The 16,605-nt window shown below is 48.0% G+C and overlaps 1 protein-coding gene across 6 annotated transcripts in view; it reads right to left on the bottom strand.

Annotated features, from left to right (window-relative positions):
• Positions 1 to 16,605, bottom strand: part of LOC145342892 (A-kinase anchor protein 2-like) — a 145,889-nt gene that overhangs the window by 19,702 nt on the left and 109,582 nt on the right. The window contains exon 1 of one of the 6 annotated variants that reach the window (XM_080188451.1): positions 1,035 to 1,063. The exons of the other annotated variants lie outside the window; for them this stretch is intronic. The gene's annotated coding sequence lies outside the window, so the exon portion shown is untranslated. Of the gene's footprint in view, positions 1 to 1,034; positions 1,064 to 16,605 lie in introns of those variants that run through there. 6 annotated transcript variants of the gene reach the window in all.

A 16,605-nucleotide genomic window follows, 5' to 3' on the forward strand; every position in this document is an offset into this window, starting at 1 on the left:
CCTCCTCAACTCTGATCTAAACTGTCCCCCCCCCTTATCTTGAGGCTGTTCCCTCGAGTCCTGTTATCCTTTCTAAGCGGGAAGAATCTCTCTACCTCTACCCTATCCATCCCCAGTTGCTGGACACTTCACTCTTGGTCGTTTGGAGAACAACTTATGGTCGTTCGAGAGCTGTCTGGGTGCTTTCCCCCTCAACAAGGGACCTATGGGAGAAGGGCACACAACTTGGTGACTACTCAACCAATCAGAAGGCTTACTGAACTAAGGCTAGTAGATGGAAGTAAGATATGGATGATCGAACTGAACGATGAAGAAGGTTCGAGGGGCTGAGTGGCCTCCCACTTTCCTTTGCTCTTTCCTCTCATGTCCTGGACTGTCTCTGAATTAGACAGAACCTTCCGACCTTTGCCCCTTGTTATCCCAGAAGGTGTCTTTGTCCCAGTGGCCCATATTTCCATCAGCTAGCCACACTTTGACCTCGCCCATTCAACACAACGGAAATCACTGAGGAGGAGGCAATGGCCGAGTGGTATTATCGCTGGACTATTAATCCAGAAACTCAGCTCTTGTCCTGAGGATCCGGGTTGGAATCCCACCACGGCAGGTGGTGGAATTTGAATTCAATTAAAAAAAAAATATCCGGAATGAAGAATCTATTGATGACAATGAAACCAATGTTGGAAAAACCCATCTGGTTCACTAATGTCCCTTCAGGGAAGGAAATCTGTTGCCCTTACCTGGTCTGGCCTACATGTGACACCAGAGCCACAGCAATATGGTTGACTCTCAACGGTCCTCCAAGGGCTACTTGGCGTGGGGAATCAATGTTAGGTTGATTGGCCATACTAAATTGACCCTAATGTTAGTAGGGTGAATATGAGAGGTTATGGGAATGGAGTCTGGGTGAGATTGCGTTCAGGGCAGATGGGCCAAATGGCCTCCTTCTGCACTGTAGGGATTCTATACTGGGCCCAGCCATGTCCCATGAACGAACTTTTAAAGAAACTGAGACGCACTCTAGATCTGGCACGTACCTTTTACCCATTTAGTTCCTCAGTCGACCATTCACCACGGTGACGAGGGGGGCCGAATTTTACGCCTGTGGGATTTTACAGTCCCGCCGCAGTCAGTGGAGTTTTGAACAGGGCTCCCGTTCATTTACCCCCTCCCCCATCACCACCGTGACGGGCGCGGTGCCACTCTGGCGGGTCACGCTTCTGCGAGCGACGGAGGGGAATTACGGCCATGGGGGGATTAAGCTGGCATGTTCAATTCCAACGCGGGACATGACAACAAACTGAGTCTTTAAATACAGCACCTTGGAGAGGTTATTCGGGTTTATTTATAGCAGTTAATAAGAACATTAGCTTTGGCTTTATCAGTGTGTGTCGTTAGAGCCTGGTTAAGAGCTGCAGAGATTTTGTTTCGACGGATTATATTTTCCCACATCATTTTCCCTCGGTGTCATTTCTCCCCCTCCCTCCCCCAAGACTAAGTTTACCACATTTCCTCTCATCGTTCCTGCAAACTATTAAACTCTTGTGTTTTGATCGGGTAGTAGCAGACTGAGCAGAGAACCACCGCGAGGATGACCTTATTAGGTCCACCACTCTTGCATATTTAAACTTGCTGACACCAAGTCTCGTTGCTTTAATCCAGATTTAGCAGCAGGGCAGTTAAGGAGTTGCCTTGTGTGGAGCTGTCTCGCTGGCCTTCCCAATTCTCGGTGGAATAGACCCGAGCTTATTTATCGTTTGCCTCGCAGCACAGAGGAGGCCACTCGGCCCACTGTGTTCGGGATATCCCCCTGGATTTAGGTGCCTGCCTGAGGAGCCTTGGCAATCAGCCTGCCATTCCCCTTGCTCCATTGAGGCCTCTCTGTCCGTCCCCCCTCCCTCCCCCACCAACCCAAGGTTGAGGGTTGTCAAACTGTGATTGGAAACATTCCTGGAGGTTTCTTCACATGACATGCCCACCCCCACCCTCACCATGTTTTTCTTCTATTCATTCATAGGACATGTGCATCATTGGCTAGGCCTGCACTTATTGGCCATCCTTAGTTACCCTTGAGAAGGTGGAGGTGAGCTGCCTTTTTGAATCGTTGCAGTCCATGTGCTGTGGGTTGACCCACAATGCCATTAGGGAGGGAATTCCAGGATTTTGACCCACCGACAGTGAAGGATATTTCCAAGTCAGGATAGTGAGTGGCTTGGAGGGGAACTAGCAGGCAGTGATGTTCCCACGTGTCTGCTGCCCTTGTCCTCCTAGATGGAAGTGGGCTTGGGAGCGGCTATCTAAGGAAATTTGGTGAATCGGTGAACGTTCTAGTCATTAAGTCAGCCTACAGCTCTGTTGAGGGGTGTTGGTGGTGTCGTGGTTATGTCAGTGGGCTCGAGATCCAGGCTGATGCACTGAAGACACGGGTTCAAATCCCACCCATGGTAGCTGGTAAAATTCAAATTCAATTAATCCCTGCTAGCTCCCGGAGGAGCTAACTGATCGGTATTTCTCTGCACGCGCAAACTTTTTCCCTTTCAAGTATTTATCCAACTCTCCTTTGAAAGTTACTCTTGGGGGCCTGTTTCATCTCCATTTCAGGCAGTGCAGTGCAGCTTATAAACACAGCATTGACGTACACTGAAAAAAAATTCTCACGTTCCGCCTCATCCCTGATCTGATAACCTGAAATGTCTGCAAAATGCCGCAAATCTGAAAATACAAGCGTAAGTGCTGGAAACAAAAAAAAACTCAGCAGGTTTGGCAGCATCTGTGGAGTGAGGGAGAAACACTTAATGTTTCGAGTTCAGCTCTTTTGGAGAGCCGGTGCAGATATGATGGGCCAAATGGCCTCCTTCTGTGCTGTAACAGTTCTGGTGATTCAGAGGAAGACTCATAATTGAAACACTAACTCCAGACACTGTGCAAGGAGCCAAATGTTTCTGGCATTTTCTGTTTTTTTTTACCTCAGATATGTGTCTTTTTATTCATCCATGGGCCATGGGCATCACAGGCTGGGCCAGCATTTATTGCCCATCCCTCGTTGCCCAAGGGCAATTGAGAGTCAACCACATTGCTGTGGCTCTGGAGCCACATGTAGGCCAGACCGGGTAAAGACAGCAGATTTCCCTCCCCAAAGGACATGAGTGAACCAGGTGGGTTTTTCCACCAATCGACATCGTCAGTAGATTCTTAATTCCAGATTTTTTTATTGAATTCAAATTCCCCCATCTACTGTAGCGGGATTCGAACCCGGGTTCCCCAGAACATTAGCTGGGTTTCTGGATTAATAGTCTAACAATAATGCCACTCGGCCATCTTTGGGTAAAGCACTGTGAACATGCACACGTTGATGCTAATCTATGCAGATGAACTCACTGTATCAACCCACTGGTAGATCTGGGAGTGGTTTTCAACAATATTTTGTATGGGAGGTTGTCTTGCAAACACTGATAAACTCCAGGGTATCCTGACCACACTCCCCTGTCTATGTCAACTAAGTAGAAATGATCGAGAGCTTCAAGTTTTTAGGTGTCCAGGTCATCAATAACCTGCCCTGGCTCTCCCCCATACCCACTCTATAGTTAAGAAAGCCCACCAATGCCTCTACTTTCTCAGAAATCTAAGGAAATTTGGTATGTCCACTACGACTCTCACCAACTCTTACAGATGCACCACAGAAAACATTCTTTCTGGTTGTATCACAGCTTGGTGTGGCTCCTGGTCTACCCAAAACCACAAGAAACTATAAAAGGTCATGAATATAGCCCAATCCATCACACAAACCAGCCTCCCATCCACTGACTCTGTCTACACTTCCTGCTGCCTCAACAAAGCACCCAGCATAATTAAGGACCCCACTCACCCCGGACATTCTCTCTTCCACCTTCTTCCGTCGGGAAAAAGATACAAAAGTCTGAGGTCACGTACCAACCGACTCAAGAACAGCTTCTTCCCTGCTGCTGTCAGACTTTTGAATGGACCAACCTTGCATTAAGTTGATCTTTTCTACACCCTAGCTATGACTGTAACATTACATTCTGCGCTCTCTCCTTTCCTTCTCTATGAACAGTGTGCTTTGTCCGTACAGCGCAAGAAACAACGACTTTTCACTGTATACCAATACACGTGACAATATTAAAACAAATCAAAAATGCAATGTCCCAATCTCATCGGCCAAGGGACAAAATGAGCTACTGAGTGGATAACAGCGATGAGACTGTAGTAAACTAATTAGTACACACACGCCATCCTCCAGAGCTACGGAAATCAGGAGATAACAGATTGGAAGGAATTGTGTAGAGTTCCTGGAATTAGTTTGGAAGCAGGCTGGGAAGCCAAGTTAGGAGGCTCTGACTTTATGGTGTTAAGATGATGTTAAAGACATTGCCAACCCTCCGTGATTAATTTCTGGAGATTATAAGGTAAAGATAAATCTCCTGCGAGCAACTCAGAGAGAAAAACCCCAAAGGGCATTAAATACAATATTCACAAGCCAATTTACCAGCTCCTACAGTCATAAAGTCTATTCATTATCCTCCTTTAATACATGCCACACTGCTTAAGGGCAGATTATATTATTAGTTAAAAAATAGCGTCAATAGGAAGAAATAAAGCTGTTTGACTGCATGGTGGCCCAGTTGTTAGCACTGCTGCTTCATAGCTCCAAGGACCCGGGTTCAATTCCGGCCTGGGGTCACTCTCTGTGTGGAGTCTGCACGTTCTTCCCGTGTCTATTACTTACGGGGTGAAAAACTGCAGCAGGCGACGGTGCAGAGGGACCTCGGGGTCCTTGTGCATGAGTCGCAAAAACCCAGCTTGCAGGTGCAGCAGGTGGTCAGGAAGGCGAATGGGATGCTGGCCTTCATAGCGAGGGGGATTGAATATAAAAGTAGGGAGGTCTTGCTGCAGCTGTACAGGGCACTGATGAGGCCGCAGCTGGAGTACTGTGTGCAGTTTTGGGCGCCGTACTTACGCAAGGATATTTTGGCCTTGGAGGGAGTGCAGAGGAGGTTTACTAGGCTGATGCCGGAGTTGAGGGGGTTGAGCTATGAGGAGAGGCTGAATAAACTGGGCTTGTACTCGTTAGAGTTTAGAAGAATGAGGGGAGATCCCATTGAGACGTATAAGATGATGAATGGGATGGATAGGATAGAGGTGGAGAGACTCTTCCCGCTCAAAAAAGATAGTAGGACTAGGGGGCACAGCCTCAAGATAAAAGGGGGGCGGTTTAGAACGGAGTTGAGGAGGAACTTCTTCACTCAAAGGGTGGTGAATCTCTGGAATTCTCTGCCCATTGAAGTGGTGGAGGCTGCCTCGCTAAATATTTTTAAGACGCGGGTTGATGGGTTTTTGATAAGAGAGGGGATTAAGGGTTATGGGGAGAAAGCGGGAAAGTGGAACTGAGCCACGACAGATCAGCCATGATCTTATTGAATGGCGGGGCAGGCTCGAAGGGCTAGATGGCCTACTCCTGCTCCTATTTCTTATGTTCTTATGTTCTTATGTCTGTGTGGGTTTCCTCCGGGTGCTCTGGTTTCCTCCCACAGTCCAAAGTTGTGCAGGTTAGGTTGATTGGCCATGCCAAATTGCCCATTAGTGTCAGGGGGATTAGCAGGGTAAATATGTGGGATTACAGGAATAGGGCCTGGATGGGGTAGTGGTCAGCGCAGACCCGATGGGCCAAATGGTCTCCTTCTGCACTGTGGGGATTCTATAGTTCTATGATTCTATGAAAGGAGGGGGGGGGTGGTTGTGGGAATTAGTGGGGAGGAGGGAGTAGGGGGGAAGAGCTAGCGTGAGGGGGGGGGCCATCTCCGCGGATATTTCCCACTAAAATTGGCAACCAACAGGACATGTGACGTCTGGTCAAATTTCCTGCTTTAGAAACAATGGCCGAGATCTGGAGCCCAGACCCTCTGTGCGTGGGATCGCCAGTGGAGTGTGGGTGGGTGGGGGTTACAAAATCCGGAAAAAAACTAGAAATCGCCAATCTCGCTGGCGATGTGATCAGGATCGGGTCCATGACGGGCGGCCTTCAAAGATGGCGGCCGTGGATTCTAAGAGTCTCCGTCCCCCCCAGAGTAAACCACGCCCACCCATTCCCTTCTCTTTAAAGAGGCCCAAACTCTTGGGGAAAGATCTGGTCTGTGCAATGAGAGCTTTTATTTTAATTCAACTGTGGGACATAGGCATCGCTGGCTGGTCAGTATTTATTGCCCACCCCTAGTTACACGCCAGCTTTCTGACTGATCCTGACGCCTTGACAAATTTTGATAAGGTTCCCTCCCCACTCCCCCAACATTCTCTCAAATCTGAAATGTCTGCCCTTGAGCAATGTGGCATGTATTAAGGGACGACAATGAATAGACTTTATGACTGTAGGAGCTGGTAAATGGGCTTGTGAATATTGTCCTTTGAAATATTGAGGCCACATTGTAAATATGACTATCACATGCTCCAGAGAACCTCTTCCATCAGAGCGGCATTCCTTAATAAGGCTATAGCATAAAACACACACACACACACACACACACATACACTGGACACATCATCTGACTGACTGACTTCCTCCTGTGCCTTGTAACACATTTCTGAATTCTAAACCTCGCAAACATTCTGATGGCAAAGCTCTTCCATCTCAGTTGCTTAATGTACATTTCAGACAGTATCTCTCGCCTGTTCTGGTGTTACGCTGAGTCAATGGCTGGACAAGCGTTTGTAAATGTCCAGCCTCACAGGACCTTTTCCTTCGGGATAGTCAGAAGCTTTTTCCCAGGGTGGAAGAGTCACTTACTAGGGGCAAGGTTTAAAGGAGACGCACGGGGCAAGTTTTTTTATACAGAGGATGATGGGTGCCTGGGGGAGGTAGTGGGAGAGGATACGCTAATGAGTTTTAAGGGGTCTGGACAAATACATGAGCAGGATGGGAATAGAGGGATATGGTCCACGGAAGGGTAGGCGGTTTTAGTTTGGTCGGGCAGCATGGAGGCTTGGAGGGCCGAAGGGCCTGTTCCTGCGCTGTAATTTTCTTTGTTCTTTGTCCAGAGTCCAAAGCTCCATGGAAGGGATTTTCTGCCCTCATCCCAAAATCCTGCCTGAGTTAATGGACCTTTGCATGGTCCATCCCCCCCATCTGCTACAATTCCCATGTTGGATGGGATGGGAAAATTAACCCCCCCCCCGTAAGCGCTGAGCTTTATTAGCCTTGGATAATCAAACCAATGGAACCAGTTCAGGCATATCTCAATATAAACTGTTCTATGTTTGGAGGGACAACACGATATTGTAGAGGGTTGCTAGGATTGGCCCAGAGTCTTCAGGAATTATAGGTATGTAACACTGCTGTGGGGAACCATGGAGGAAAAAGATAGGGACATTTCTTCTACATTTTCTTTGCACATTTCTATTTACCAGCTTTTGAAATATTGAAAATGAGGGGAAAAAAGGCTATTTGGCTGACAGCCAAGCATTATCCAATCACAGAATCCTACAGTTGCAGAAGGAGACTATTCAGCCCATTGAGTCTGCACTGACCACAATCCCACCCAGCCCCTCAGGGTGGTAGACTTCTTGCGCAGAGGGGCATTCATGAACCATAGAACCATTATTAGGGGGTAGTGGCACCTTGTTAGGACTGTCTTATCAACTCCCACCGTTTGTCCATTGTGTAGAAACCTGATGAGCAATAGGCTACGAGCAAATGATGATATGAACAGGTAAGAAGTGAACAGAATGTGGTATGATATATCATATAGAATGCCAGTGCAGAAGCAGGACAATGCATGGGCATCTCATAATTTGGAACAAAGAAATAGAAAGGATGTTTTTCCTCAGTTTTTACAGAGCAAAGTGAAAACAGGCTTGTGAGAATCCTCGGGAAGATTGTGGAGGAGACGACACTGTAAATAAATATCCAATAAAAAAATCCATAATTAATAAGGATTTAGAGGGGAAAGAAAGAGCCATCCCAAATGGAAACCCTCTTTGACAACAGGGGGATGATGGGCTGGAGAAGGTTTGGTTAAACTTTGTGAACCTCTTTGGATTTGAAAACTGTCCCAAAGAATTTGGGGGGTGGGGTGGTGACAGATGCCTCACCCTTATTTTTAAACCCAGTAAGATCTCCCTTCATTTCAGACACAATCGTAGAATCTCTAGGATGTGGAATGAGGCTGTTTGGCCCATTGAGTCTGTGCCGACTCTCTCTGGCATTGTATTTTACCCAGGCCCTTTCCCCCACCCTATCCCCCTATAACCCCATGCATTTACCATGGCTAATCCAACTAACCTACAAATCTTGGGACACTAAGGGGCAATTTAACATGGCCAATCCACCTAACCTCAGAAGGAACTCTTCAAAAATGCAGAAGTGGAAATACAACAAAACTTACTCCAGCTTATAAATCAGAGAAAGGATTTAGTATAGAAACATCATTACTCCAAACTTGGGGCCTCATCCTGAGCCATTCCAAGCCCCTCACAATTCTACATACTACCTTATTTATAGTGAGTCAGCTGACTATTATATCACTCTGTAATTGGTTCCATGGTTGATGGGTCAGATGACCCTTACATCTTGTTCCCATTGGCCACATTACATCCAATACAAAGTTGTCACCGGTTACACTCTAACAACCTGCACATCTTTGGACTGTGGGAGGAAACTAGAGCACCCGGAGGAAACCCACACTGACCTGGGGAGGATCCACATAGACAGTCACCAAAGGCTGGAATTGAACCCGGGTTCCTGGCACTGTGAGGCAGCAGTGCTAACCACTGTGCCCACTCAGTTCATTGCGGGAGTATTATATTATGGAGGCATATAAGTTTGTTCAAGGCTTCAGGTTGACAGAAGCACCTCACAGAATCCCGACAGAATCCATAGAAACCTTCCAGTGCAGAAGGAGGTCATTCGGCCCATCGATCTGCACTGACTCTCCAAGTAGTCATGATGTGGGTATGCCGGCGTTGGACTGGCGTAAACACAGTAAAAAGTCTGACAACACCAGGTTTTAGTCCAACCTATTTATTTGATAATATACTCACAAGCTTTCGAGGGACACCCTCTTCGTCAGGTGAATGGAGAGTTCTGGCCTCAGACAGAGCATATAAAGCACAGACAGTTTAGAGATTACTGATTAAAATGCGAATCCTTACACCTAACCTGCTGTTCAAGACCTGAAGTGGCTGATAATGTGAGTGGAAGGAGCACTGATCACAGTTTAAAGAGATGTGTATTGTCTCCAGACAGTACAGTAAGTGAGGTTTTGCAAACCCAGGCAAGTCACGGGGGTTACAGATAGTGCGACATGAACCCAAGATCCCTGTTGAGACCGTCCTCATGTGTGCGGAACTTGGCTATCAGTCTCTGTTCAGCGACTCTGCGCTGTCGTGTGTCATGAAGGCCGCCTTGGAGAATGCTTACCCGAAGGTCAGAGGCTGAATGCCCGTGACCACTGAAGTGTTCGCCAACAGGAAGGGAACAGTCTTGCCTGGTGACTGTCAAGCGATGTTCATTCATCCGTTGTCGTAGCGTCTGCATGGTCTCCCCAATGTACCATGCTTCGGGACATCCTTTCTTGCAACGTATCAGGTAGACAATGTTGGCCGAGTTGCAAGAGTATTTACCATGTACCTGGTGGACGGTATTCTCACGTGTGATGATGGTATCCATGTCGATGATCCGGCATGTCTTGCAGAGGTTGCTGTGGCAGGGTTGTGTGGTATTGTGGTCACTGTTCTCCTGAAGGCTGGGTAGTTTGCTGCGAACAATGGTCTGTTTGAGGTTGTGTGGTTGTCTGAAAGCAAGAAGTGGGGGTGTGGGGATAGCCCTGGCGAGATGTTCGTCTTCATCAATGATATGTTGAAGACTCCGGAGAAGATGTCGTAGCTTCTCCGCTCCGGGGAAGTACTGGACGACGAAGGGTACTCTGTCCACTGTGTCCTGTGTTTGCCTTCTGAGGAGATCGGTGCGGTTTTTCGCTGTGGCGCATCGGAACTGCCGATCTATGAGTCGAGCACCATATCCTGTTCTTATGAGGGCATCTTTCAGGGTCTGGAGGTGTCTGTCACGATCCTCCTCATCTGAGCAAATCCTGCGTATACGGAGGGCTTGTCCATAGGGAATAGCTTCTTTAACATGTTTAGGGTGGAAACTGGAGAAGTGGAGCATTGTGAGATTGTCTGTGGGCTTGCGGTACAGTGAGGTGCTGAGGTGACCGTCCTTAATGGAGATGCGTGTGTCCAAGAATGCAACTGATTCTGGGGAATAGTCCATGGTGAGTCTGATGGTGGGGTGGAATTTGTTGATATCATCATATAGTTGTTTCAGTGATTGTTCACCATGAGGCCAAAGGAAGAAAATGTCATCGATGTATCTAGTGTACAGCATCGGTTGAAGATTCTGTGCAGTGAAGAAGTCTTGTTCGAACCTGTGCATGAAGATGTTGGCCGATGCACCACAGCGAAAAACCGCACCGATCTCCTCAGAAGGCAAACACAGGACACAGTGGACAGAGTACCCTTCGTCGTCCAGTACTTCCCCGGAGCGGAGAAGCTACGACATCTTCTCCGGAGTCTTCAACATATCATTGATGAAGACGAACATCTCGCCAGGGCTATCCCCACACCCCCACTTCTTGCTTTCAGACAACCACACAACCTCAAACAGACCATTGTTCGCAGCAAACTACCCAGCCTTCAGGAGAACAATGACCAAAACACCACACAACCCTGCCACAGCAACCTCTGCAAGACATGCCGGATCATCGACATGGATACCATCATCACATGTGAGAATACCGTCCACCAGGTACATGGTAAATACTCTTGCAACTCGGCCAACATTGTCTACCTGATACGTTGCAAGAAAGGATGTCCCGAAGCATGGTACATTGGGGAGACCATGCAGACGCTACGACAACGGATGAATGAACATCGCTCGACAGTCACCAGGCAAGACTGTTCCCTTCCTGTTGGCGAACACTTCAGTGGTCACGGGCATTCAGCCTCTGACCTTCGGGTAAGCATTCTCCAAGGCGGCCTTCATGACACACGACAGCGCAGAGTCGCTGAGCAGAGACTGATAGCCAAGTTCCGCACACATGAGGACGGTCTCAACAGGGATCTTGGGTTCATGTCGCACTATCTGTAACCCCCGTGACTTGCCTGGGTTTGCAAAACCTCACTTACTGTACTGTCTGGAGACAATACACATCTCTTTAAACTGTGATCAGTGCTCCTTCCACTCACATTGTCAGCCACTTCAGGTCTTGAACAGCAGGTTAGGTGTAAGGATTCGCATTCTAATCAGTAATCTCTAAACTGTCTGTGCTTTATATGCTCTGTCTGAGGCCAGAACTCTCCATTCACCTGACGAAGAGGGTGTCCCTCGAAAGCTTGTGAGTATATTATCAAATAAATAGGTTGGACTAAAACCTGGTGTTGTCAGACTTTTTACTGACTCTCCAACACAGCATGCCCCATGAGTTCCTTTTGAATGGTTATTCTTGTTGTTATGCAGACAAACATGGCAACCAAACGCTTCCCACAGATAGCTGTGTGTTACATGATCAGATTGTCAACGGATAAGACAAGAGCCTCAGAGGTAGGAGCAGGAGGGAATTCTGAGACTGTTCCACCAATCACCAAGATGGTGGCTGATCTGATGTGGCCTCATCTCCACTTTCCTGTCTGCAGCTCCCCCTCCCCCATAACTCCTGAGCCTCTTGCCAATCAATGAGTCAGTCTGACTCAGCCTCGAGTTACTCAATAATCCAGTCTCCACTCTTCATGGGGGGAGAGAATTCCAAACATTATTGGATGGAATCCCACCTCATCTCTGTCTGAAATGGGAGAACCCTTTCGAGAGGGAGGGCAACACCAGGGGGGAAGGAGGAGGGGGGGAGGTGTGGGGGGGGGGGGTGGGGAGGGGGCTATTTATCATCTGAATGGAACAATTGTGGTCCTAACCATGTGAGAACACCGCACTAAGGTACCAGGCTAGGGTGTGTCCTTGTCACTTGGAGAGGAGTTTGGAGCCGCCGTCTTCTCAAGGAGGGGGATCTCAGACTCCCAAACAAAGATATTCGTCAAAGGTATTCAAAAACAGGTCACGTGGCAGCGGAGAAGTGGGAAGTGGCAAACCAACGTGGGACAAAATGGTCAGAGTTAAATCTGAGGGGGCACACGGTGGCACAGTGGTTAGCGCTGCCGCCTCACAGCACTAGGGACCCAGGTTCGATTCCCGGCTTGGGTCGCTGTCTGTGAGAAGTCTGCACATTCTGCCTACGTGCGTGTGGGTTTGCTCCGGGTGCTCTGGTTTCCTCCCACAGTCCGAAAGATGTGCGGGTTAGGCGGATTGGCCATGCTAAACTGCCCCTTAGTGTCGGGGGGGGAGGGCTAGCTAGGGTAAATGCATGGGCATGATGTGGAGATTTCGGCGTTGACTAACCTGATGAAGGAGCAGCGCTCTGAAAGCTCGTGATACCAAATAAACCTGGGAAATTAACCCAGTGTTGTGAGACTTCTAAATGCATGGGGTTATGGGGATAGGGCCTGGGTGGTCGGTGCAGATTTGATGGGCTGAATGGCCTCCTTCTGCACTGTAGGCATTCCATGATTCAACAAGAAAAGACATCTGTTGACCCAAGGGGACTGGACGGGGACCTCGTGGCCTTGAGCTACACGGAATAACAGCCTGGTTTAGTAATGCCGCGCTGAGTTGCCATAGTCTGTGCAGCGAGAGTCTGGCTCACTGTCAGGGAAGTTGAGAAAGTGAGTTGTTGTCACGCTGCTGTGCAGGAAACCGAAAGTCAGTTAGCGGGACGTTAAAAGTGGCCTTTCTGAGAAGGGGACACATATTCCTGGAAAAGAAAGTTAACAGGATTCTTAGAAATGGTTGAAGGAGAACAAAGTTGGGAAGTAAAAGGAATCAAGATAAGAATGTTCACAAAGCGTGCGGAATTTTTCAAGGGAATGTCGTTAATGGTTTAGGTCCCGGACAGGGATTTCTGAAACGCAGCTAAACTTTAAGTGTGGGCTGAGGAGAAGGGGGAGTTAGAAGCAGCTGGAGACAGTAGATTTGACATTCTGATTTATGTCAACAGGAAACGAATGCTCCAACTATTATTTGGATTGCAATATGCCCTTCGATCACAATGTGGAGTTTGATATCACCCCCATCCATCACTAAGTCATCGTTCGAGACTTTTTACGCCCCAGGCTAGAACTGCCTAAAGTCCGGATTGATTGTTCCTATTTTTGACAGTTTAGTCTCATTTAAAAAATGCTACCATTTTCTTCCAAGGTTGTTGATGAAGTATTTGGACTACAATTTCATTTGTCTTTTCCATTAACTAACTCCACATGCAGTAGCGTCATAAGTTGGTTTATTTCACGGAATTCTGTGACGGTGTCACAGGGACCAGGCAGCGCAGAATGTGTTTGTTGGCAGCTTTGTAAGCAAGCTAACTCCATGCCACAGTTACCCCCAGCTGTGATGCTTTCCCTGATGGCCTCCCATCTCCCCTTGCTCTATTAACCTCCACTCACCCAAATTCCTGCAGCCTATATCTTAACTCACACCCAAGTCTCATCCTTGTGGTTCAATCAATCCTGTTTCTTTCAACCCATAACATCATCCACCTCACAACCCTCTGAGAACTAAGAGTTTCTCCAATTCTAGCCTCTTCCTAACTGAATTTGGTCACTCTACTATTTGTAGGCCCTGCAATTAACTGCCGAGGCCCAAAGCTCTGAAACTCCTTCCCTACACCTTCTACCCTGCAACTGGATCCTAGGCTTCCTAAACCACAGACTGCAATCAGTAAGGATAGGCAGCGACACCTCCTCCATGATCATCCTCAACACCGGTTCCCCACAAGGCTGTGTCCTCAGCTCCTTACTGTAGTCTTACACACCTCTGACTGTGTGGCCAAATTCCCCTTCAACTTGATTTTCAAGTTTGCTGATGACACCACCGTAGTGGTTTGGATCTCGAACAATGATGAGATGGAGTACAGGAAATGAGGTAGAGAATCTGGTGAGCTGGTGCGACTATAATAATCTCTCCCTCAATGTCAACAAAACAAAGGAGGTAGTCATCGACCTCAGGAAGCGTAGTGGAGAACATGCTCTGGTCTACATCAACGGGGGACAAAGTGGAAATGGTTGAGAGCTTCAAGTTTCTCAGTGTTCAGGTTACCAACAATCTGATTTAGTCCCTCCATGCTGATGCTATAGATAAGAAAGTCCACTAACGTGTTTACTTTCTCAGGAGGCTAAGGAAATTCGACATGTCCAAACGTAGCACAACTCTTCCCAACTTTTACAGATGCACCTAGAAAGCATTCTTTCTGATTGTATCACAGCTTGGTATGAGCAAGAGTCGGGAGATAATGCTGCAGCTTTAGAAGACCCTAGTCAGACCTCTCTTGGAGTACTGTGCGCACTTCTACGAGAGGACACAGGTTTAAGGTGCTGGGGCGTAGGTACAGAGGAGATGTCAGGGGTAAGTTTTTCACCCAGAGGGTGGTGAGTGAATGGAATCGGCTGCCGTCGGTGGTGGTGGAGGCAAATTCGATAGGGTCTTTTAAGAGACTTCTGGATGAGTTCATGGGACTTTAATAGAATTGAGGGTTATAGGTAAGCCTAGTAGGTAGGGACATCATCGGCGCAACTTGTGGGCCGAAGGGCCTGTCTGTGCTGTAGTTTCTCTATGTTCTATGAAATTGCAAAGGATTGTGATCGTAGCCCAGTCCATCACGCAAACCAGCCTCCCATCCATTGACTCTGTCTGTATTTCCCACTGCCTCAGAAAAGCAGCCAGCATAATCAAGGACCCCACACACCCTGGACACTCCCTCTTCCACCTTTTCCATCGGAAAAAAGACACTGAAGTCTGAAGTCACGTACCAACCGAGTCAAGAACAACTTCTTCCCTGCTGCTAACAGAGTTTTGAATGGACCCACCTCATATTAAGTTTCTCTGCACCCTAGCTGTGATGTACATTCTGCACCCTCTACTTTCCTTCTCTATGAAAGGTATGCTTTGGTTGTACAGCGCGCAAGAAACAATACTTTTCACTCTGTTCTAATACAGGAGACAGTAATAAATCAAATCAAATCCCTTCCTTTTAGGTGCTCCTTAGAATGTAATGTGTTAACATTTGGTCACTTGCTCTCATAGCCTATGTGGCTCTTGTGTCAACTTTTGCCTGATCACCTTCCCGTGAAGCTCCTTGGGAGATTTCACTCAATTATGGGATTTGCAGCTCTAGCTGGACACGGCGGCACAGTGATCAGCACGGCTGCTTCACAGGGACTTGGGTTCGATTCCTGGCTTTGGTCACTGTCTGTATAGAGTTTGCACATTCTCCCCGTGTCCACGTGGGTTTCCTGCAGGTCCTCTGGTTTCCTCCCACACTCCAAAGATGTGCAGGTTAGGTTGATTGGCCATGCTAAATTGCCCATTAGTATCAGGGGGATGAGGAGGGTTACAGAGATAGAGTCTGGATGGGATTGTGGTCAGTACAGGCTCGAAGGGCAGAATGGCCTCTGACTGCACTGTAGGGATCCTATGATTCTGGGAAATGTCACGTGACCTAGCTACCTGTCCCCCCCACCCACCTTCCCTCACATATTCTCCTGCCATTAGTCTCTCAACCAGGCCAAGAGCCACAGAAATTGGGATTGCCCGACTTCCCCAGGCCCAGACCCTCACTGAGCAACCCATGCCCACTCCCTCCCACTTCTGCCTGGCACCCCCTCCGGGAATGGGCAGCCTCTTGGAGAGAACCTGCAATTCCTCTGCTTCAGAAGTGAGGGGTGAGGGCGGCGAGAAGATCCAAACCACCAATCCCCAGGCCCCACAGATAGGCCGAGGGCATCAACACTTCTTTGGTGTTTACCATCTTTACTGGAAGCAGAGCCAACGCTCTGCAAATGTCCAGCAATCACCCTCACCCCTCCCCCCCCACCCCACCAACCTTCCGCTCCCCCGAGACCAAAGTTTGTCTCCCTCTCGCTCACTCAACATCCATCCTGTGCACCCTGTTAGAATCGTTTAACTTGCTTTTAATAATCACCAGGAGATAGATGGTGCCGATTCTGGTGGACTCCCTTCCAATTTCAGAGGGTTGGCAATCATACTCCATTGAAGGAGCTATATAAATGGAGGTTGTTGTTGCATTGAAAGAGAGATGCTTGCTGTTGTTGCCTGCTCTGATCCATTCTTCCCTGGAAGCAACTGGTTCCTTGCTTTGCCCAGATGGTTCTTTCTAAAGCTTTAAGTTTATTTGTTAGTGTCGCAAGTAGGCTTACATTAACACTGCAAGGAAGTTACTGTGAAAATCCCCTAGTTACCACACTCCGGTGCCTGTTCAGGAGAATTTAGCTTGGCCAATTCACCGAACCAGCACATCTTTCGGACTGTGGGAGGAAACGGGAGCGCCGGGATGAAACCCACACAGACACAGGGAGAACGTGCAAACTCCTCATAGGCAGTGACCCAAGCTGGGAACTGAACCTGGCGCAGTGAAGCAGTTGTGCTAACCCCTGTTCCATTGTGTCACCACTTGCACCAATAACTTGTTAATTCTTCATTCA

This window comes from Carcharhinus amblyrhynchos, chromosome 5 (genome assembly GCF_965287045.1).
Source record: "Carcharhinus amblyrhynchos chromosome 5, sCarAmb.v2.hapA, whole genome shotgun sequence".
In the NCBI taxonomy this organism is placed as follows: domain Eukaryota; kingdom Metazoa; phylum Chordata; class Chondrichthyes; order Carcharhiniformes; family Carcharhinidae; genus Carcharhinus; species Carcharhinus amblyrhynchos.